We start from the raw sequence: 25,148 nt of genomic DNA, 5'->3' as shown, positions 1-25,148 counted from the left end.
TCCTTTCACGAACAATTTCTCTGTAGCACGCAATGCTGCTTGACAGCAATTTACCCACAGTAGAATGTCTTACAAAACTGGAGTCAGTCCTCTCAAACCCTGCCACGGCTTTATCACCTCAGTCTACGTAATGTTCTAAATCTTTTGCTGTCATTTCAACAGTCAAGTTCAATGTCTTACCTGGGTGTGCTTCACGGAGCCCCCAGACAAATACAATAGTAACATCAAAGATCACTGCTCACAGATTGCCATAACAAATACAGAAATAATGAAAACGTTGGAAATATTGGGAGAATTACCAAAACGTGACATAGAGACACAAAGTGAGCAAATGCCGTTGGAAAAACTGCACCGACAGACTTGCTTGAAGCAGGGTTGCCACAAACCTTCCATTTGTAACAAAACAAAACTGCAGTGTCTAAGAAGTGCAATACAACAAGGCACGACTGTATTCCATTTTTCCTTCCAAACAATCCTTTGAGGTAGGCTGGGTCTGTATTATAGTGGGTCTCCCCAGCTGTCGGGGTTAAGTTTCTCAATACGCCCATTTGGGAGAATCTGTGGTTAAGGAACTTCAGAACTCCGAGTATGAGTCCCCTTTCCTTGTGATCGAGTTTTGAGAGTGTAATAAACCATATTTTGAACAAAGCAATCAAGGTAGCATACTAAACAAGGCCAGTAACAATGACTTTTATTCCTAAGTAACAATAGATATGATACAATTTCACTCAGAATCTGTCGCCTAGAACTTCTTAATGCTTGCCTCTCCTAACACAAGAAACTTGAAATTAATTTAATTTGTCATGAACATCTGTTATGAAGCAGAAAAACAAAATTGTTCTGATTTATGACTCAGGGCTTTTGATTTCTGGCTCCTCAGATCTCAGACGACCGGATTTTTGAGATGGGCAAAATATTAGGGAAGTGTTTCTGAAACTTCCTTCCCATGACACAGTATTACACGTCCTTAATGCTGCTCAGGAAGATTTCTGATCAAGTATTTGTAACAAAATGCTCTCACACCTCTCAGCAAAGGCTCCCCCTGAAGACCCGGGATACAGTTCTAAGATCACATTTCACATGCTTTCAATATTCCTTATTTTTCAGTATTATTTCACGCAAATCTTTACTTCGAACATCAAGTCTTTATTTCTAACCCTTTAGTTCCTTGTTTTCTTAGACATGATGTTTGCATGCACTGGCACTGAAATTGCCTAGGTGAACTGGAAAACCTGCAGAAGTAAATACGCTTCTACTAAATTTTCATTTTGGTGAAATTGTGCCTTGAAGGGCATGACTAGGGGTAATTCTGAATTTTCCCATATTTTGCAGATCAGTCTGATTTGCCCTTTTTCTCTGGAGTAACAAATAAAATGAAGAGAGGTTAGGTGACTTGCTTAAGGTCACAAAGATAATCAGTGGTAGAGTTAACCTCAGTCTCCTAAAGCATGGCCTGGACAGCTTGGTGTTTGGTTTCCCTACCTCACTGTGAGCCATTTATGTTTATTCCTATAACCTCAGACATCTGCGATTGCCTTCAATTTTTTGTTTAAAAATAAACTTTTGCTTTTGGAATAATTTTACGTTTACAGAAGACTTGCAAAGATGGTACAAAGATTTCCTTCACCCCAGGTTTTCCTAATCTTACAGAACCAGGATATATACGTCTGTCAGAATAAGAACTTAGTGTAGGTATAACACAGTGAACTAAAAGACAAACTTTACTTGGGTTTTACTTTGGCATTTTAAAATTTCTCAAGTTACAAAGCACTTCAAATTAGAGAAAAGTCCAGAGCCTGACCCCAGCGCCACAATGGTACTAGATCATTGGCACCAAGAGACTCGATCGGTGTCATGATTCGTTGTGGACTGTTTGTTTACATCCCCCTTTACTCTGATCTGAAACAAGACTAAGTGACTTTCTGCTGTGACCCACACTATGTCTAGGTCTCCCACTTTGGCGGAGCCCTGGGCTGGTGTGGGTGGGCCGGGGTCTAGCCCTTCAGGGTGGTAACCTCGCGCTCTTGAACACAGCTCATTGCAAACTTTTTGCCTCGTTTCAGACTCTGAGGGGTTCTCTGGTTGTCTTCAGACTCACTCAACCGCCAGCAAGTACATTTCTGGACAGAGACTTCGCACTGGCTTGTGACAACATCACACACTCTTTTTCCTTTTTTTGTAATACGCACAATTTATCCTCAGGATAGGGGCACACGGGTCCACATGTAAATTTTTGTAAGAACAATAGACGGCAGTTGTTAATCTGTTTCCCACAGTAAAGAAAACGTTGTTAATATCAGATGAGTGAATGGAGGTCTGTAAGATTGTAAAAGAGACTCTGACTGTGGTCTTCTACGGCAAGACAAAAACTCACAAACCCAGAGACAGGAGAAGAGAGAAAAAGAGACACAAAAGGAATGGGAAGAAACTAGGGAAACAGGTTTCACCGCTTAAATACTCCTCTGGCTTAAAAGGCAGAGGTCCACGGGGATACGGAGAAGCAGCTCACTGATAAATCAGTCAGCCCCCATCAGCTTGAGAGAGAACGGCAGACTGCCGTCCTTGCACGGCTGGGTGGAGCTTGGGGCTGCGCATGCCTCCGGGAAATTTATCCCTTCTGAAGACTTGGTCCCTGAGGCCCAATTCTCCCCCTCTTCATTAAACCTCAGTCCTTGGTGAGAGATCCTGGATGTTTAGAAAAACCACTGGCCTTGGTTTCTAGGGTCCTGTCTGCCTGAATTCTGACGAAGGCTACTGAGGCTGACCCACTGACATTTCATGGTGCCTGGGGCATTGGATACATTTAAAGATTTTTCTTCGGGTGTTGCAGGGGTTTTGTTATCTGATTTATAAAACATAATTAGCCTTCTCCCTGGGGCACTTTGTTTGGCTTAGCATTCTGACAGAGAAAATTGAGATACAAGCAAATTAACACATGTAGGTAGCGACACTCACCCTCCTTCCCACCCCCTAATCACTTCATCCTGTCCTCTCAGGCACGAGCCAAGGAGATGACACCCCATATGGTGAGTGAATAGTTTATTTCCATTTTTTTCAAGTTTTTAAAGTTACTCATGAGGGGATTTGGGGACATTTTACATCTCCCCATCATGGTTTCTGTCTCAAACGCTTCATAATTATCCAGGTCATAAATTTTGCATCTAGGCACCTTTCCCTTTCTTTGGACCCAAAATGGCTTTGCTGTCCAGCAAGATGGGGAGGGGGGCTGTTGAGTAGAGCATCCTGTAGACTCTGATGGTGGCAGAATGCGTGTATGGGTTTTGGAGTCAGAAACACCACGGGGTATATACATAGAGAAGAGAAGTCACAGGCAAGTTTGAGTTAAATCTCTTCCTCCCTTCTGCTGTGTTCTGGCGGCACTGAGGCTTGTCCTACATAGCTCTGGGTGGTCTGAACAGAGAAAAACCCATCCTAACTACGACTTGATTTATCTGCATGATGCCAACAAACCAAGGTTCCCGAATTATCTTGTGGATTAAAGACCCCTTAGAGACTGAGATGCAGACAGTGCCTGTTGGCACCATGGTCGCAAGGAGACAAATGACACACACCAGAGAGCTGGCCACCAGACTCGTGCACATATGGGGACTTGATACGTGACAGATGTAGCCTTACAAATCAGTGTGGACAGACGGACTACTCAATCGATAGTGCTGAGATCACCGCTAACTCGTATCAAAACCACGACAAATTTCTACTTCACACACAAAAATAAATCCCAGGTGCAGGAAAGATATCCCCCCCGGAGAGAAACTGAAAACAAGAGAAGATTCTTACGACCTTGAGGTAGGGAGGGAACGCCTGAGGTAGGGAGGGAACGCCTAATGTACAGACATCAAATAACTGCAGTAAAGATCGATAAATTTAACTACATTAAATTTCTTTTATTCCCTAAAGAATGTGCAAAGAGTTTGGCAAGGTAGCAGGATACAAGATTAACATACAGAAATCAGTGGCATTTCTTTATACTAACAATGAAGTATCAGAAAAGGAAAGTAAAGAAACAATCCTTTTTAAAAATTGCATCCAAAAAAATAAAATACTTAGGAATAAATCTGACCAAGGAAGTGAAAGACTTATATGCGGAGAACTACAAAACACTGACTAAGGAAATGGAAAGATATCCCACGTTCTTGGATTGGAAGAATTAATATTGTTAAAATGGCCATACTACCCAAAGCAATCTACAGATGTAATACAATCCCTATCAAATTACCCAGGACGTTTTTCACGGAACTAGAACAAATCATCCTAAAATTTATATGGAATCACAAAAGACCCAGAATTGCCAAAGCATTACTGAAGAAAAAGAATGAAGCTGGAGGAATAACCCTCTCAGACTTCAGACAATACTACAGAGCTACAGTAATCAAAACAGCATGGTATTGGTACAAAAAACCAGACACAAAGGTCAATGGAACAGAATAGAGAGCCCAGAAATAAATCCACAAACTTTTGGTCAATTATTCTTTGACAAAGGAGGCAAGAACACAAATGGAGTAAAGACAGTCTCTTCAGCAAATGGTGTTGGGAAAGCTGGACAGCTGCATGTAAATCAATGACGTTAGCTCCCTCACACCATACACAAAGATAAACTCAGACTAGCTTAAAGACTTAAATGTAAGACAAGATACTATAAACCTCATATCACTCATATGTGGAATCTGAAAAAAGAGACAAATGAACTTACTTACAAAACAGAAACAGACTCACAAACATAGAAAACAAACTTATGGTTACCAGGTGGGTGAGGGGGTAGGGTGGGATAAATTGGGAGTTGGAGATTTGCAGATACTAATGTATATAAAATAGATAAACAACAAGTTCATACTGTAGAGCACGGGGAACTATATTCAATATATTGTAGTAACCTTTGGTGAAAGAGAATATGAAAATAAATAAATCTATGTTCATGTATGATTGAAGCATTATGCTGTACACCAGAAGGTGACACAACATTGTAAACTGATTATACTTTAATAAAAAAAAATACAAAAAAAACTTTCCTCAGGATTGAACATTACAATTGGTACATAAATAGCAGAAATATGTATTTTGATATTATTAAAAAGATAAAATTTTGTTGGAAAAAAAGAATGTGGAAAGGCAAGTCGCAGATTGGGAAGAGATGTTTGTAGCACTATTATATATACAAATTCAAAAAGGAAAAGATAACCCCGTGGAAAAATAAGAAATGATAGAAACAAGTTGTTTGTAGAAGACAAAACCCAAGTGGCTCCAAAGCATGTGAAATTATTTCCAGCTTCACTAGTAATCAGGGAGATGCAAATTAAACCAAGAACAAAGTGATACCTTGCGACACCATCAGATTGGCAAAAAACAAGTCTATTTACACCGAGACTGGTGAAGATGAGATGCAACGAGCGCTTTCTTACATGGATTGTTATGACCACTTTGGGAAGCAAGTGAGCTTTTTCAAGGCAGGTGGAAAGTGCACATGTCCCCAGACTCAGCATTTCTGCTTCTAGGTAGACACCCTGGAGAAACTGGCACATGTGTACACAAGGAGATGTATTCAGAAATGCTCAATGCACCATTATTCCCTAAAAGTTAAAACCCGGAAACCACTTGAAAATCCATCAAACAGACAATGAAAAAATACACTGTAACCTGTTTATAAAATGGAGTATTATATGGCAGTTAAAACTGAACTATATCAACATGGATAAAGCAAAATAATAGTTAATCAGTCTCTACAGGTTTAATCATTACATTGCTGTAGGTACTATTGTAAGCACTTTGCTCGTGAAGATTAACTCATTTAATTCTCTTGTCAATCCTGTGCTGGGGGTACTGTGATTGTCACCATTTTATAGATGAGCAAACTAAGATACAGAGAAGTTTAAGTCATTAGCCCCATGTCTCGTAGCTGTCAGTGCCAGAGGTGGGCTGTGAACCAGCCAATCTAATTCCAGCACGGGTGATTTCAAAGCTACACCTGCCTCGTAAAATAAACAGAATGCTGAGCAATGGAAACATAATGTTGAGGAACAAATTCAAGTTGGAGGGTGATACACACAGTATGATTCTCTAGCACTTGGGGTTAGATTCAAGTGCATTTAACAACAGTAACAAAACGTGCCTTAACTAAGATATTTGCTTATGACATAAAACAAATGTGGAGGTAGGTCGTTCAAGGCTGATACACAGGCTCCAAGGTCATGAGGGACGCAAGGTCTTTCTGCTCCTTAGCACCAATTTCCAACCTCAAGGTGTGTCATGGACCAAAGAGCCACTGGCACTTCATCCACCACTCATGACCCAGGTAGGAAGGAAAAGGGGAGGAAAGCAAAGGGTACCCCTAGAAGAGGAGCCCCTTTAGAGGGTCGTCCCAGAAGCCCTGGCCATTGACCTCAGCTTTCATCTCACTGGCTGCCTCTCTAGCTGCAAGAGGAGGTGGGAAACGTGAGCCTTTAGTTGGGTGCCCTGTTGCCCGACACAAACTACACGTTCTGCAAAGAAGAAAAGTAAATATTGAAGTAAGCCAACTAATCAATAAAAAGTGAACAGGGAATAGAGATTTTATTTTAGAAATTCCATTTATCCAAGATTTAAAAAAGTACAATATATTATTTATAGATTTATATATACTTATAGGATAAAAATGCACGGGAATAATTAACACCAAATTTAGGACAGTCGTTGTGTTTGCAGAAGGAGGAAAAGAGGGAGATACAATAAGCTTCAGCCATGTCTCAACCTTAAAAAGAAATCCAAAGCAAAAACGGCAGTGTCACATCGTGGTAAGTCGGGTGGAGGGGAAGGCTCGGTGTGTCTTCTGGGCCTGTGTGTGTTTTCAGTGCTCTCCTCCTCCTTCTGTGTGGTTCATTCACTCTTTCTCATTTTCCTCTCATTTTGTAGAGAAGGGTTGAGATCTCCCAGAGCCACCTCCCCTCTTGAAAGCTCAAGCCCTCACCAGGTGTGGGGCAGGTTGTTCCAAACTGCAGGATTTTGGAGCACGCCTGCTTTAACGGGAATAAATTGGTTGAGAGCTTATCAAACGCCAAGCGCTAAGCTATGGCCTTTGCAGCATTAACTTATTTAATCCTCACAAGAGCCCTGGGAGCGAAGAACTATTGTTATTTCCATGTGACAGAAGGGGAAATAGGGCTCACAGAGGTTGAACATCTTCCTGGAGATCCCACAGTTCACGGGGCAGAGTCCAGATTGGGAGCCACCCCTGTCTGGCCGCTGGACCTGGGCTCGTGACCACCTTGCTGTCCTGAGACACTTAACGAACTCTTTCCATGTCCAGTTACGCCCCCACTGCCCCATCTGCTAGAACTTCGGGGAAGGGTCTCTGGTATGCACCCAAAGCAAGACACCAGGGACACAGTGGGATGCTGGGTCCGGAGTGGAAAAACAGCCTGGGTTACCCTATGCTTGGTGGGGTCTCTGGAAGGACCACAGAGGACCAGGCTGAGATGAAGGAGAAAGCTAAGTATTCAGAGGAGGGGACTTGATCTAGAAGCTAAAGAAATAAGGAGGGCTTCGTAAGGGGCTTTTATTATTAATAGTCTTGCCCCTGCAGGGTAGGAAGCTGCGAGGATCTCAAGGTGGCACTTGGCCAGGAAGGGTGTACATACGCCGACGCCCCTATTGTCATTTCTCTCTGAAATTTAAACTGGGCAGAACGCCAGTCACCTGTGTTCTCACTGCCTGTTCCCTGTTTCCCCTCAGAGAGCTCCCTGAGGACAGAGATGGTGTCTGCTTCAAGATCTGGCACACAGCAGGGACAGAAGCGTTTGCAGAATAAACAAGTGAACAAACACATAAATGAGTAAACTTGGGAGGACGGAGGCTCGCTGGTGTCCTCGGACTGGAACTGAGCACTCAGCACTCAATTGGTACCAACTGAGTGTAAGTGCCTGGAGGCCAAAGGTCAAGACATGATTCACATTTGCACACCTTGTCCTCACGCAGTGCCCCCGCCCAGTGCTCGCTGAGTAACTACTGAGTGGAATTGAGATAAATCCTTGTTTTCACTTGATAATTTATCACAGTGGACTCTTACTGTATGAGGCATTCCAGAGATCCACAGAGAAAGAGCCAGGAGGTTGTCTGAAAATGATCCCAGACCTCTAATAAAAACATCATTATCCTCATCTCAAGCAGGAGAACTCTGGCCACCGTGTACCCAGTCTAGCGTGCGTGCCAGTGCCGGGAAGTAGATCACCCCTAAAACTTCACCTCCCCTTGCAAGGCAGGGATTTTTCTTCCCATTTCACAGCGAAGAGACCCAGTCCCAGAAGGTTAGGTGACTTCCTGAAGATCAAAGATGTCACCAGGAGCCCAGTCAGGACTGAAATGTGCGTCTCTTGGGCTCCCCAGTCGACACTTCTGCTATCGAGGTGGCCTGACTTTTCCCCTTTCACAGACTGAGCTGCAGTGTCAACAAATGCCAGTAACGAAGCTGCATTTCTCCTTGAGGACAGATTCTGGCATGTTCCTGTGTCCCCTCCCAAGGCACGGGTCATCTCAGGGCTGCTCCGGATATACCTGAGCTGCAACTCCTAACCTAATTGCTTTCTGCTGGCGAATCTAGCTGACTTAATGTAAGGCCTTATTTCCCACAGGAGTGATGCTGGGAACTGGTACTGCCCCATGGACACTTGGTGTACCATAAAAATGACCAAAGCTAACGGTGAAAATAAACGAAGGAAAAAGTAACCCCAAATATGTGCTTTTGCAAATATTCATTAAGAAGCTAAAATCAAATAATGAATATAAAGGCTACATTGTGTTTTCTTTCTTTCTGTTTTTAAAGAGGCTTTACAAAAATCTGAGAGCAACAAAGTTTAAAATGGAAATGCTGGCTTCCTTTCCTGGTACGTGTCTCTCTAATAAGCTTCTTAAGGACTCTTTTTTTTTTTTTTTTTTTTTTTTTTTGCTCCAGGGTCCTTTGAACTGAATTCAAATTAAAGTCAACTCTCTTAAATTTTTCTTATGAGGCAGTCTGCCTGAAAACCTCTGCAATCAGGCTTTGGCCAGGAGATTTCGATCCTTGTTTTGTAATGTAAAATTCTCTGCAATGATGAGCCTCTTAATTCAACGGTTTCAGCTCAATTCTCTAGAATATTCTTCTCTAGCTCTTTTTCTGTGTTTGTATATCCCCCCTGAGTTTATAGCCTTCATGAACATCTCATGAAGTATCCTTAAACTCATGCTGGAAATTTCTTCCTTGATATCTCACCACATCTGCTGTTAGCTTTTCAGAGAGGTCTGGGTCAAAATTGTAGCTTTGATGGAGAAGCACGTGATTTGCACGTCTGCTCAGAAAGCCACGCTGTCAAAAATCATTCCACCTCAGGACTCCACTCACTGCTTTTTCCTGGTATTGTTGCTGTCAATTCACTCAGCTGATAACTGGCATGAGCGACCATACTGGTTGCAGTAAGGAGGCCAGTTTTAATACAGGTTGTTTGTGCTGAGGACTAAGAGTGTGTGTGTGTAACTGCACAATATTTGTGACTGTATGATGGTCACCTAGAATGGCTTCCCTCATGCTAAAGCACACTTAGCCTAATTTTAAACTGCATGCATTTTTTTTTCCCTCTCCTCCTTAGAGCGCTCCCCCTCCCCCTTGAGCAACTTTCATTCCAGGCACCAAGGCAGCGGAAGGTCCAGCTCACTAACTCTTGGAACAGAAGACTCCATTACTACTATATGACAAGGATGCCATCCAGTGATTTACGAGACCCTCTGGAGGGAAGGAACGCAGCCTCCTGCACGTACCAGGACCCTTATCAGAAGCCTTGGTCTCTGGACTCTTCCCATCTAACTCCCTGCCTACCGCTCCCCGTGGGAGCTCACGCTCTCTAAGATGTTAGGCTGCTGGGACTCCCTTTGCCTGGCAAAGCAATAAAGCTGTTTCTTTTCTATCCTCCCCAAATTCTGTCTCTGTTTTATTTTGGCAGCAGGCACAGAGGCCACTTTTTTGGCAATAAGCATGACTTCTGAAAAGAACACTACAAATGTGCAAAGTTGCCAGCTGGGCTTTCCTAAGGTGGAGACATTGCACACCCAGCGTTCTTTTTGAATCACAGGATGGGATGCGTCTGAACACTTAGGGATTCACGGACAATGGTGCCCTTTCCCTGTGGAGCGTGGAGGGGTGGAAAACTTTCCCCTTCTTCCCTTCTGGGTTCCTTGGCTGGTCTGGTAATTAAATTGACATATGACAGATTAATAGGAGGAAAATACATTTGGTAAGCATAGGAGCCCCATAAAAATGAGACACCCCAGCAGACAGGTAATTGAGGCTTACTCACCATCCTGAGCTAAGAAAGGGGAAGGGTTCCGGGCCTTCGAAGGGGAGGAAACAATTCACGGGAAGATAAAAAGAGCAAATGTTTGGTGAGCAAATGTTTGGTAAACAAATGTTTGCCTGGTCACGAAAATAAGTCTTTCTGATCTAAAAGGTCATCTCTGCTAATAACTCTCTTCCTGGTACAGGCCCTAAATCTAAATTCTTTTAGGCAGTTAAGGAGGAGGTAAAAAGCTCTTTCTGACTTTGCTGCCTTCAGCTCAAAATAATCCATGTGCCCAAGTGGCACATTCTGGGGACAGGGATGTATTCTGCAGCCCCCTCCCCCCACCCACCATGTTAACACTTCCTGAGCTATGAGCTTTCATAGGTAATTACAGTGATGTTGACCTGACTTCTCATATTGAATGAATATTGAAATGAGGTTTCGGGGTGTAAAATGGGTTCTGCTAGATCTTTAACACTGTCATCCCTGGGTGAAAGCTCACACTTTTGCCTCCTCTTGGCCCAAGGCCATTGCCATGAGGATCGTGGTGTCAAGGAAGGACCATGGGATGGGAGTTCTGAACAGGCTGCCACAATGCAACTCAAGATTTCCAAGGAGGCTTCAGGAGAGTCAACTTTTAAATTCGGTCCATTTAGATTGTCATGATTTTTCTTTAGAGTCACAGATGAGAGGTAAACGTGACAGTCAAATGGAAGAGGCTAAGACGCTCAGCCTGTGTGTTGGTCAAGCTAAGGGACAGCTGCACAGGCCAGTCTTACAGAGAAAACACACAGAAGATCTAAGAGGCCAGACAGATGGCTGCAAAGGTTCCTGATGACTTGACCTCGGGTTTTAATCCTTGTGAGACTAGCGGGTCTCTTGCCCTTGGAGTCTATGAGACGCTCTGATTTATTTCACTAGTTTACTTCTCCTTTACAAAACAAAAACCAGAAAACAACTCCACATCCATGCCTTCCCCTTGAACTACCATGACACAGTGTATACAGTTAGATGCAGACTGAGCTCCAGCCCCAGCTCTGCCACTTGCTAGCTGTGAGTCCTACTCACACATTTAGTGTCTCAATGACCTTATTTACGTAGAGATAATAATCCTAACCTTCTAGGGTTGTGGGGATTATGTGAGAAACAATTTCTAAAACATACAGCAGTGACTGCCCCATACCAAGTGCTTCCCTTATAAGTGATTATTAACTAGATACATTAAAAATATATATATATATATATATCTTTCAGATAGTTCATGGATACTTGACCTGAGTTAAAAAAAATTCCCTGATCTGGACTAAAATTTGTGTTTATAATCACTATGGGTTATTATTTACTTGAAGATTACATTCCATGGAGTATCATCAACATAAAAACGAAATTTCTTAGACCAACAACATAAAGACTAAACAGTAGAACTGAGCTTACTTCCCCTCCTCCTGGCTAAAACCAGAGGAAAGAATCGTTAAGGCTTCACTCACTCATTCATTCATTCATCGTGCCAGCAACCCTGCCTTATCCTCCCTGCTGGGTTGTCTTAGCAGCGTGTGAACTGAGCACAGGCACCCTCCCTGAACCTGTTTGTTGATTGCTACTTCAGCTGCTCCCAAGGATTTGAAATCTTCATTCCAGACCAAACAGCCATTCTGCGGGTAGCAAGCATGTCAAAACACGAACAAAAAGACTCAAGGATTAAAAAAAAAAAAAATAGATGGCATGAAGAACAGGACTTCTCGCACCAAATGGAGAATATCTTATTTACAAACGACCTCTAACCTTTGAGATCAACTCAAATAAAGAAACATCTGTCATCCTTGGGAACAACCAATACTCTTCACCCTGACAAGGGGCCTCCAAAGACCAGATTCCATTTCAATCTAATTGGCTCCTTGCCCTTTGCCTGCCTTCCCCCAGCCACGCACAGAGAGCCAAACCGGCTTGGGATGGGAAGCCAGCCTGGAGATGTGCGACATCTTGACAGCGGAACCAGGGGATGGAGGCTGGGCAGCGGCTCTGCTAATTAAGGAACTGGATACCTTGATCTCAGCTTCAGAGGAAGCAGGCAGACTGTGATGCCTGGAATCTCGAAGCTCTCGCTGACAGCTGCACTGAGGTATAGCTCTTCCCTTCACCAGGCACAACAGAGATTTTCTGAGCAAACTATGTAACCCTCGTGTGATCCACCTTTTAAGGCTCTCCTTAATGCCACTGTCCAAGCTGCAAGTGGACAAGTCGGAGGCTATGAAATAGACAGTACAGATGTCAAGCAGAGACATCACAGGGAAAGCCAGGCTGGCATATTCTTTCATGTTTCTACTCAGAAATATTTATCAGGCAGATATTAAATTTGAAACACTGCTGTGGAAGCTGACCATACAGCACGAACTTGGCAGATACCCTCATGAAACTTCCACTTTGGTGGAGGGGACAGATGACAAAGAAAAAGAAACAAGACCATGTCAGATTGTGCTTAGTTCTCTGAAGGAGGTAAGCAGGGAAAGGAGGAAAACCATGAGATGAGTAGCTAATACTTGCTTTTTATGCACTAGGAATAATTCTAAACAATTTGCTTGTAAAAACTCGTTTAACTTTCACGTTTTAATTAATTTACCCATTTGGCAGATGAGGAAACCGAGGCAGAGAGAGGTTAATCATAATTTGTTCCCAAATTGCAACTCCATTGTCCCAATTGTTGGCCAAATACTTTTGTGTCATTTTTTATTCCTCTTGGTCTGTCTCTCTCTGTGGTACCCTATATCCAATCCCATATAGTCAATCAGGAAAGCTCTACCTCAATATACAATTGACCTTTGAACAACGTGGGGGTTAGGGGCACTGTGCCTATGTGCAACTGAAAATCTGGGTACGTGGTTCCTCTGTATTTGTGGTTCTCTATCTGCAGATTCAACCAAATGTGGATGGTATAGTACTGTACCATTTACTACTGGAAAAAAATTCACGTACAAGTGGACCTGCACAGTTCAAACCTGTGTTGTTCAAGGGTCAGCTTTATTTAGAGTCTGACCAATTCTTCCCCCCTTCTCTGCTGTCCCCTGGTCTGAGCCACCATCACCTCTCAACTGGCTTGTTGCAATCAGTTCCCAACTGGCTGCACTTCTACTCCGGCTCCTTGGAGTCTGTTCTTAAGAGTAGCCATAGTCGTTCTGGAAAATATAAATCACAGCTCCACTCAGAACTCTCCAGTGGCTTCCTACATGCTTGGAGTAAAAGTCAAAGTCACTCAATTCCTTTGTGTTGGTATTTCTGACATACTCTGCCGTCACGACAGAGGGCCCTGCACATCTGGCCCCTCCTGTCACTCTGACCGCCCTTCTCTCAGCCCCCTCCCCTCCTGGCTCACTCTGCAGCAGCCACACCGGCCTCCTCCTTGTTCTGAGGGCACACCTGTCCTATGACACCTCAGACCCAAGACTCTGTCTGGATAACCTCCGGGCTCCCTTGGTCACCTCCTCTGGTTCTTGCTCAGGGGTCATCTTCTCACTGGGGACTTCCCTGACCACCCTCCTATTTCACATTACAAGCCCTTTTATGCTCCAATACTGTCTATCATTTTTCCTTACATTTTTTTCCCTCCAAACCATTTATCATTCATTTGATACAATCTGTTTTAACTATTTTTTGTTTGCTATTGCTTGCATCCCACTACCAAAATATCAACTACACGAAGGCAGGGATTTTGGTCTGTTCTGTCCATTCCATCTTTTAGATTGCCTAGAATAGTTCTTTGGGTGTAGGGCACACTTAATAAAGCTCTGTTGAAGTAATGAATTAACAAAGAGGCCCTATTCCTTTGATTTGGTGATTTAAAAAAATCAAGATTGAAAAAGTGATGCTCACTCTAGAAAAGGAGGAGGAGGAGGAATGACTGCAAATAAGAAGAGGAAGGAAGAGATGTTCACAGGGGAAGTGTGCTTTGAAGCTAAGTAAGACAGGTCAGGCACAAGAACAGCCTGAAGAAACAGAAAGCAAAATGTTTGCTTTGATTCACTTCTGTTCCCGTCTTCACTGATTACCCTGGGTTAGTCAGTCACCCTCTCGGCACACTGCCAACACCTGGGACCTGGGAGAAGTGGCTTCTCTGTCTAGACCGAGCAGGTGCAGTCAGGGCAGTGCCCCAGCGTTTATCTCACGCAGCTCTAATTGCTGGAACTACATCACAGACTTATCGTGGGATTCTCAGGCAGGAGACGGGCAGGCGTCTTGCCTTTGACCATTCCAAACGCCACATTCATGGGAAGAGGCGCAGGGAAGAAAACAGCAGACCTGTGACTCAGATCTTCACCCGTCTGAAAACGGAGTCCCTAAACTGGATTTTTTTCCCTTTTTCTTCTTCATGATTATAGTTCTGTAGGTGAAGGTAATTTGTGGGGCAAAGGTACCTGGAAGGCTGATCTCAATCACAGAATACAGTCTGGGAGGGTTTGCCTTTTCCCAAACCACAGAACAATTCCAGGCAGCCTCAGGAGAGCCACACAAGCCATCCGAGGTTAACAGCAGCTCTGGTCTCGCTAAGACCTTGCTTTGTACCACGGTCAGTGCTCCTCCTGGGTGACTTTGACTCTGTGCGGTAGGTGGACTGTGCGAGCACTGGTGAGGAGCGCAGGGCTGTGTATTCTTAGGGATGTTTCCTGGCACGTGAGCCCTGCCGAGAAGCCCAGGCGAGACTGTTATGTAACCAAAGGTGAGACAGGCCCAGGCATCTCTCACAACACCAGTCTTTTTGGAAAACACATTTTCATCTTCAATTTACACCAGATCTGGAGTGGAGCTAAGTCATTACAACGTGTTAGCTTCTGTGTAGCCCAGCCGGGGATAGCCAGCTTTGTTCCAACAGACAGCATCAGGGGCCGTCTCTAGGGGGAAGGGCAGCCCAAGGCTGCTTCCCTTGAGTTTGGCATTTCCTTAGTCACAACACACTGAAGTGACATCCTCCTACTGAGAAAAGATGGAAGATCGGAAAAAGAAACAGAACAAATGAGAGAGAGAGAGAGGGAGATGAAAAAAGAACTGAAAAATGGGAAAAGGCTATTTATCAGGTACCTACGACACACTGGCATTATAGGAAGTCCGTGAAAAGCATTAACTCTAATCCTTACAAACACCGCGAGGGGTAGGCATCTGTATCTCCAGTTTCCAAAGGAGAAAACCGAGGCACAGAGATGCGAGTGGCTGGCTGAGGGCATGCAGGGGTGAATGGAAGAGGCTGTGCTGGCCTGTCTGGCTCCAAGCTCATGAATTTCCCAGCATGCGTTGCTGAAGTGAGGGTAATGAGGGTCAGGAGGGGAGTCTGCACTGGGCTCTGTGCAGTGAAGAATTTAACCTTGCCCCAAAGAAGTCTGCTGTTTGCCTTTGGCTTCTGGGAAACCATCTCTAAGGCCTTGGAATGCCATGTGTGGGAGCGTTCTTGTTTTTCTGAGGAGGTTGGGTCCTGCTAGATAATCTAACAGCACGATTTAGGGTGGACGCCTTGGGTCATGCAGCGTCAGCTTGATGTCCAGAGGGGCTGAAGGCTGGGATCAGCCATGTGGGCAGACAGCTGTGTCTACAGGATGAAGCCCCAGTAAAAACTCTGGATGACAAGGCTTGGTTGCTTCTCTGGTTGGCAATACTCTGTGCACTCTGTCACATATGGATGCTGGGAAGTTAACACTATCCACGGCTCCGTGGGAAGAGGACGATGGAAACTCTGCATTTGGAACGTTCCTGGAATCTGCTCTGTGAATCTCACCCCTTGGCAAATTTTAACCTGTACCCTTTCCCTGTTGTAAACTATGACCATGAGTGTAACAGTTTTCAGCGAGTTCTCTGTCCTGTTAGTGAATTATTGACACTGAGGGTGGTCTTGGAACCCCTAAACCTGCAGTTGGTGTCCGAGGGGAAGGTGGGCTTAGGGACTGTGTTCCCTCTGCCTTCATGGGCTCACTCAGCCCTTGTGCTGGCAGCTTTATTCTTCTGGACTGTGCTCCTCTCTTTTCTCTTTATCTGAGTAACAAGCCCTGGAATGACCCACTGTCACACTGGGTTGGGCCAGCAAGGGACTTAGGACACGGGGTCAGGAGTCAAGCCCAGGAAAGTGAAAATCAAGCAGAACCTGGGGATGACAGGTAGAAGCTAACAAGGGGCAGGTCTGGACACGGTGGTCACAGAGGGACCTGATTCCAGCCTTGGTCGGCCGCTTGTCTGCTTAATGCCTCTTGGGGCTGGAGGTTAAATCTCTCCAGGCATCACTTTTTCATCTGTGATATTGAGACCCTGAATTACATCATTACTAGGTCCATTAAGGCTTCAGATCATCTGGGATTCTATGTTCTGACAGCATGGAATGAGTCACAAACCTTTAGAGGCTTAGAAGGAGAAGTTTATTTTTCGAATCTCTGGATATTTTTGCTGGGCTGGGCAGCTCGATTGGTTAGAACTCAGGGCCAACACCGTGATCACTGATCGGGGGCCACGGAGGGCAGTTTAGAGCACCATTCTCTCTGTCTCCCTGCCCTCCTTCCTTCCCTCCCTTCCAACAACTTTTGTGTCCCACCTGCACGTCTCGTCAGCCTCTGTGCTAGCCAGCTGGGATCACAAAGACAATTACGACCCAGTCCTGCCCTAAGGGGGTGGGATGTTGGGTCACGTAAACAACTTCATAGAACGTTCTAAATAAGCCCAGGACTAACTATAAGCTGACAGACCAGCAAAGTTCGAAGGAGTGAACAAATATCTCAAAAGGTCACAAAGCAGTGGCTGCGATAAGGGTGCTCAGAGGAAGTTTTACTGAACTGGAAATGAGAATTTCAATGGGTAGAGACTGGCCAAATGGTCCTTCCAAGACAAGAAAGGGCAAGAATGGAGGCACAGAGTTTTTAAGTCCGGGGTGTGCTGGGGGACTGGCCCCCAGCCTGGGAGCCTGGGAGATGAAGGATGCTGGGGGAGTGGCAGGAACAGGAGAGAGTGGGCAAGAGATGGGGGTGCGGAGACAGAGACTGGAGAACAAATGGCCCTGTCTGTCAGGTCACAGCACTATTATTTCACTTGGTAGCCAGGAAGCATCTTTCGGAGAAGGATGGCTGAGACCACCCTCTGAGGCTGTACTTTCTTCATTCTCTCCTGTGTCTACTGTGCTTCCTTGAACCCGTGGTGATGCTCCTAATAGTCACAGTGACCACAGTAATACAAAAAAGTCAGCGTGCACCTGCAGGTATTTTACAGTTTTCACAGCACCATGACTTATACACACTTTTTAAGCAGAGTTTGAAGCCCCGGCACTGTGAGGCCCTATGTGCAGCGCTTTGTATAAATCATTTCACGCCGACGAAGCCCACGATGGGCACATCTGCCCTTCTTTTAGAGACACAGAGTGTGAGGGTACGAAAAGGCGAGGTGCACTGCCCCCCCAACCCCATCTCACTTCATTCCTACTCTGCGTGGGAAAGTACGACTCTCCCCATTTTGTAGATGAGGAACCTGAGGCGAATAAAGATTAAGTCCTAAGCCCAAGACCACACAACAAGAATGGAAATTAATTCTTTGGCTTCCTAAGGCGCTTTCTTCTAGCTTGACGGGAACTGTAACGACGCGTGCTGGATACAGCGGGCACAGCTGTTGCATACGCTTAAGTCTGAATGAGCTGCTGGGAAAAATCAGTATTTTTTCATTGTTGAATTGGATGATTAAGTCTGCAAGGCATTTTCTTTCCACATGTTTGCATTACCCATAAAGTGGCCCCTCTGAATTTGTCCCCTGCTCTCCCTTATGTGTTCTAGACACTTTCCAGGGTATGTGCCCAATTATCCTTTGTCCTGTGAAAATTACACCCCTCCTACCTCAAATGCCATGTTTCTATGTTCTGTGACCCATCCCCTAGTCAGTTGGTTGGACCTGAGTGCATTCTCAAAATCTGCTGGGTCACCAAATTCTTCCCAGTCTTGGCGTTGACAGGGGGTTACTTGAATGGCAGAGCACTGGTGGAGAAGGTCCTGGACCTGCACTGCCCTTCCTGAGGTCTGGGTTCAGCCATTCTTTGGATTCTGTCTGAGACCTCATAAACCCTCTCTCATAAAGGTCTTTTTGACATCTTCTCTAGTTTGAAGTAAGAGAATCAAAGAAATTTAAGAAAGGAAAAAGTTAATTGTGACTACAGAACCTGTAAGGAAGATGTAAAAGCTACTTTTTTTTTATGCAACAATGATCTCTTTCATTATTATTTCCAGTTCATTTTAAGTATTAGAAGTCATAAAACCAGATCACCTATGAAATGATCCAACCATTTGCAGTTTATGGGTCTCAAGAAAACATGGGAATAAAAATGCCTCTAATCTTAAAGTTCAGAGCAGCCACGTGGCCCTGACCTAGCCTTCTGTCATAATGCCCCTACCTGGGCTGATGCTGTCAGTGAGTTTGGCTTTGCACAGGGGTTGCAGTCTGGCGAGTGAGCTCCTGACACCTTTGCAAGTGTTTAACTTGGGGTAAGTTTACATTGAAAGAGTCTTTCACGAGCGTGATGCAATGACTTTCTGAACCCTGGGCATAGAGCATCTGGATGGAGAATCTGGTGAAGTGATCAGGAGGTGAGACACAGGATCCTGGCTCAGTAAAGTTCTTTTTTTTTTTTGCTACTTGTGAACAAATTCATTCATTCATTCAACACATATTTATCAAGTGCCTGATAATAATACCTATGATTTGTTAAGTGCTAACTATACTCCAGGCACTGTGATAAGACTTCAGTTTGTATTATTCTTCCATCCATCCAATAACAAATACTTATTAAATGCTTGTTATATGCTAGGCATTGTATTCCTGGGAATACAGCAGTAAAAACTAAACAAAACCAAATCTTTGTCCCCAAGTGTGTATGTACGTGTGTGTGTGTGTGTGTGTGTGTGTGTGTGTGAGAGAGAGAGAGAGAGAGAGAGAGAGACAATTATATAACAGTTTAGATAGTGATAAATGCTATGAAGCAAAATAAAGCAGAGTAAGAGGACTAGGTAATGGGGGCATGGTTGCTATTTTATGCAGCAATATTGGGAAGGCCTCTAGAACAAGGAGACATTTGCACAGAGACTTGAAATGAAGGGGTAAAGTCATGGGGATATCTTGCAGAGGTGAATTCCAAGAAGAAAAAGGAGCCAGTGTAAGGCCCTGAAGCAGAAGCATGCTTGCAGTTTTTGAGAAAAACAAGGAGCGCAGTGTAGCTGGAGCAAAGAATAGAACTAGAAAGTACAGTTGGGTGATTACTGAAATAATACTGCCACTTGAGAGATTATCCTAGTTTAGATCAGTGAGTTAGTGACAGAGATGATAAATGGTCAGATTATGGATATATTTAGAAGAGCTCAAAGCATTTCCTGATGTACTGTGTGTAGGGAAAATAGAAAGAGGAGTCAAAGATCAGAGAGCAGTATTTGACACAAGCAACTGGAAAGATGGAGTTATTATATATTGAGATGGAAAGATTATGGAAAGAGCTGGCTTGGGTGATGAAGCCAGTGGTTCAGTGTTGGATACATAGGTTTGAGATTACTCTTAATTATCCAAGGGGGAATGACTTGTAGACAACTGGGTATTTGAATCTGGAATATGGGAGAGACATCTATGTTGGAGACATACATTTTCAAGTTATCAATGTGTAGATAGTATTTAAAGCCATGGAGTAATATGAGATCATCTATACAGTGGGTACGGAGAACTGTCCTAGGAAACGAATCCTGGGAAACTGAAAAAGAGTGGCCAATGAAGTAGGAGGAGACCTGGAGAACAGAATCCCAGAAGCCAGTGAAGAAAGTAGAGAATGACGAGTGATAAATGGCTGTTGGATTTGCCAATACGGAGCTCTTACCAAAAATGTTCTTGTTAAGAGCTCCATATTGATAGATACAAGAGCTTGATTATATTGATCTAGCAGAACCTGGGGGGCAAGGAAAGGGAGAGAGTGAGTTCTGACAAGTTTTGAGAGCTATGAACAGAGAGTAGGACAATGGAAAGTATGTAAGATCAAGAGAAGTTTATTTTGTTTTAAGAAGGAGGGGGGAGTTGTGACAGCAGGTTTGCTTGTTGATGGGGATGACTGAGTAGAGGTGGAAAACTGATGACCTAGGAGAGAGGGAGGGAGGAATTGCAGAGAGTGTCCTTGAGAAGAAAAACAGGGAATGACATCAAGTACACAAGTGAAGGAATTGCCTTCCATAGGCGCGTTGACCTTTACGAAGAAGAAAAACAGAGAAAATGAGCACAGGTGTAGGAAGGGAGACAGACTAGTTGGTGGAAATGTGTGGAAGTCTCCTGATTGCTACTGATTTCACAGTTTTCTCAGTGAAATTAGAAGCAAAAATTCATTGACTGAAAGTGAAGAAGGGGCATAAGGTGTTGGGAGTTTGAAGAAAAAGAAGGTATAAAACACTCATAAAAAAGTGTGCTAGTAATGTGCTAGTAATTCTATGTATCCTAAAATAGTCAGGTATTAAGTCTATTTAAAAGATTAGGATAGTGAATTTACAGAGCTAAGAAAATTATTAGAAATATATAGTAAATACATAGCAGAATCTAGATCTAATCTTGATCTGTCTGCCTTTAATTATTGTAGAAGACAAAAAATAATTGATAAGACATATTTCTTGTGACCATGGAGTTTAAGTCAATTGTGAGCAAAAACACATCTTTACTTCAAAAGATAAATAATAATCCAAGACACTACATGTGATGTAACCATTGAAATTCTAGGAAAATCTTACTTAAAGGAGACAATGTTATCTTGGAATAGAATGGATGAGGGGTTCATGGTGGGACCTGAGTTAGAATTTAGATGGGAGGAGCTGGATAACCAAAGAAGCACTAAAGAAGACGCTCAAAATGAAAAGTAGATCAAAAATAAAGAAAGAGAAAGGTGTAAATGATAAAGGAGTATTTAAGGAATGGAGTGCAGCCAAACCTAGCTTGAGTAGAGCCCAACACAAATAAAACTTTTTATGTGTTAACAAGCTTCCCTATCAACAGAGATAATTCTAACACTGAAAAGACAAGGTGCAGAAGTGGAGGAAGTGTTGGGGAGAGACCAGCATAATTGGTGAAGAGCAGTTGGTAGAAGTGCTGGTGGGAAAAAAGTCTGTTTTTGTGGCATTGGTAACCAGAGGTCTAAGTCTGGGGAAACTATACTCACTGTAGAAAGAAGGGGGAATAATTCCAGAAGGGAAAGAGCCAGAGAGGGAATCCTTAAGTTCTGTCTTTCCACATCTCTGGCTGACCCCTAAAGTGTACATGCATGCAACAGATCCAAGAAGATCAACTAAAAACAAACAAAAAGATTTGAATTGAGATGGAAGCTGATTCCCAGGAAGAAGAGTTTGTAGTCCAATTCTAACTGAGTTAAATTCCTGTTAAAAGAAAAGAAGCTACATCTCGTAGAAAGATATGGGATCCATAGTCTCCATGCTTAACATTCATGATGTCCAGGATATTCAACATATCTGACCCAGGAAAATGTGACCAATTCTCAAAGGAAGAGACCATTGACTAAGATGAAGCACAAGATGACCAGGATTTTAGAATTAGCAGACATGAAATTTAAAAGATTTATTATAACCATGTTTAATGATATAAAAGAAAACATGCTTGCAATGAGTAAAAAGATTAAAAATCTCAGCACAGATATGGGAACAGTGAAAATGCACCAAGTTAATATTCTATAACCAAAAATAAAATATATGCAATAGAATATTCACTGAAAAGACTTAGATGAAAAATGGAAATGATAGAGGGAAAAGTGAACTTTAAGAAAAACAGTAGAAATTATCCAATGTGAAGAACAGAGGGAAGATGAGCAGAGCCTCAAGGGTTTGCTAGATAATAGTAAACAATCTAACATATATGTTATTGAATCCCAGAAGGACAAAAAAGAGAGAATAGGGCATAAAAATATGTAAAGAAATAGTGGCCCAAAACTTTCTGAATCTAATAAAAAGTCATATATTTATGGATTCAAGATGCTCAACAGACCACAAGCAGAATAAATATGAAAAAGGCCATAGGCACATACATGGGTCAGTGACTATGAAAAGCCAAGGAAGAGAGCAAATCTTGAGAGAAATCAGAGAAAAATGACACACTATATACAAAGCACTGGTGATATGATTAAAGGCCAGAATAGTTTGAAACATCTTTAGAGAGTTTAAAAAAAGTCAACAGAATTACATAAGCAGCAAAAATAATTCTTCAAGAATAAAGGCAAACAGGCATTTTCAGATAAAAGAAGACTATGAGGATTTGTTGCTACCAGATCTGCACTATAAGAAACACTAAAGGAACTTCTTCAGGCTAAAGCAAAATGATACCAGATGGAAACTCAAATCCCCAGAAAGGAATAAAAAGTGTCAGAAGTGGTAAATATCTATGTAAATGTGAAAAAGACTACTTTTTGCCTCTTTCTTTTTAATTTGTTTATAACACATGTGCCTCTGTAAAGAAAACACAACAGCATTGCCTTCTGAGATTTTTACATAAGTAGATGTAGTAAATATAACAACAGCATAAAGACGGAAATAGGAGAATAAACAGAATTACATGATTTCAAAGCTTTTACATTTTATGTGAAGCGATACACATTAACTCTAGGTAGGCCACTAAAAGTTAAGGATTCGTATTTTTAAGACCTAGAAAAACCACGAAAAAAAGCTGAAAAAGTGTAGCTAAAAAAAAAAGAGAGAGAGAAGAAATAAAACGAAATTTTAAATAGTATTAAAATAATCCCCAAATTTTCAGAAACAGAAGAACAACAGCAAAACCAAGCCAGATGAGGCAAGTTGAATATAAATAACAAAACAGTAGACTAAAACACAGCCATATAAAAATTACATTAAATATTAAGGAATTTAACACTCCAATTAAAATGCAGAATTTGTCAGAATGGGTAAAAATCAATGAATTAAAAATAAGCAAAAATAAAATTTAAAATGAGATAAAAATACACAAATAGTCTGAAAGTAAATGGATGGGAAAAGGTATACTACACAAATGGTAAGAAGAAAAAACCCTGGAGTAGCTGTATTGATATGAGAGGAAAAAGAGATTTCAAGACAAAGATCAGGAGAGAAATTTCATAAGGTTGAGAAGATCAATGCATTAGGAAAACATGACAATCATGTGTGTGTGTTTGTATGAAACAGACCTTGAGAAGCAAATAATCACATAAAGAGGAAAATATATAATTCCACAATTACAGTTGGAGATTTAATAGCTTTCTTTCAGCAACTGGTAGAAATAGACAAAAAATCAGTAAAGATATAGAAGATCTGAACACTATTATCAATCAAGTTTGTCTGACTGACATTTATAGAACGACACCTAACGTCTGCTAGCATACACATTCTTTTCAAGGGCACATGTTCACCAGAATATGTTAGGCTGTAAAATAAATCTCAGTAAGTCTTCAAAGTCTGAAATCATACAGAGTACGTTCTCTGACCACAATGGAATTATGTTACAGAGCAATAGGAATAAGGTGTTCAGCAAAGTCTCAAGTATTTGGAAATTAAACATTGCACTTCTAAATAGTCTGTGGGCTAAAGAAGAAATAAAAAAAGAAATAAAAAATATTTCAAACTAAATGATAATTGAAGTAAAACATCAAAATCTGTGAGATACAGCTAAATGAGCACTTAAGGAGATATTTATAGCATTCAATGCTTACATTAAAAAAGAAAAAAAATCTAAAAAACCCCCAAAGATTTAGGTTTCTACCTTCTGGAGGTATTTATTGCTTTCAATGCTGATATTAAAAAAGAAAACAGACCTAAAAAATCAAGGACCTAGGTTTCTACCTCAAAAAATTAGAAAAAGACCAAATTAAACTCAACATAATAGAAGGAAGAAGACAATAAAGATAAGCATAGAAGGCAATAAAATAAAAATTGGACACAAAACAGGAAAAATAAATAAATGAAACCAAAAGATCAACTTTATTCATCTTTGAAAAGATCAATAAATTGATATACATGATTAGATTGCTCAAGAGGAAAAGATATACAAAATACCAGTATCACTAAGCACTACACATCTTACAGACATGGAAGTATAATAAGGGAATATTGTGAACTTTATGAGGAGTAAGTTTTGACAACTAAAATGGACAAATCCTTTGAAAGACATAAATAATCAAATGGACACAAGAAGGAACAGGAAAAAATGAATAATCCTACATCAATTAAAACTTGAATTAAAGTAAACATCTCCTTCAAAGAAGAACAAGGCACAGACAGGTGCACAGGTGGAGGCTATCTAACATTTAAGGAAAAATAAGACCAATCTGACACAAACTCCTTTAGGAAAGAGAAGAGAAGGGGGCTCTTTTCAAATCATTTTCTAAGTCCAGTATTACCAGGCAAGGACAGCACAAGAAAAGGAAGCTACATACCAATATTCCTCATGAATGTAAGTTAAAAATCCTTTACAAAATATTAGCAAATCAAATCCAGTAATATATAAAAAGGGCAGTGTATTACAACCAATTAGGATTTATTCCAGGAGGTCAAGTTTAGATTTAACATACAAAATCAATTTGACTCACCATATTAATTGAACAAATGAGAAAACCCACAGGATAATTTCAGTAGACACAGAAAAAATACTTGATGAAATTCAACTTACGTTTATGATAAGAACTCTCAGCAAACTAGGAAGAGATGAGATCCTCAACCCAATAAAGACATCCATACAAACTTTACTACTAATATTATACTCAACAGTAGAAGTCTGAAACTTCCTCCTAAGATCAGAAACAAGGCAAGGATAGCCATTCTCACAAGTTTTATTCAATACTGTATTAGCTAGGGAGTTCAATAAAGC

General features: G+C 42.0%; 1 protein-coding gene across 8 annotated transcripts in view; it reads right to left on the bottom strand.

Annotated features, from left to right (window-relative positions):
• Positions 1 to 25,148, bottom strand: part of ATP10B (ATPase phospholipid transporting 10B (putative)) — a 282,836-nt gene that overhangs the window by 118,435 nt on the left and 139,253 nt on the right. The window contains exon 3 of one of the 8 annotated variants that reach the window (XM_032465150.1): positions 13,375 to 13,465. The exons of the other annotated variants lie outside the window; for them this stretch is intronic. The gene's annotated coding sequence lies outside the window, so the exon portion shown is untranslated. The remainder of the gene's footprint in view (positions 1 to 13,374; positions 13,466 to 25,148) is intronic. 8 annotated transcript variants of the gene reach the window in all.

The sequence above is a fragment of the Camelus ferus genome, chromosome 22 (genome assembly GCF_009834535.1).
Source record: "Camelus ferus isolate YT-003-E chromosome 22, BCGSAC_Cfer_1.0, whole genome shotgun sequence".
NCBI lineage: Eukaryota > Metazoa > Chordata > Mammalia > Artiodactyla > Camelidae > Camelus > Camelus ferus.
The sequence above is the reverse complement of the archived record's forward strand: the minus strand, read 5'-3'. Positions and strand labels throughout refer to the sequence as shown.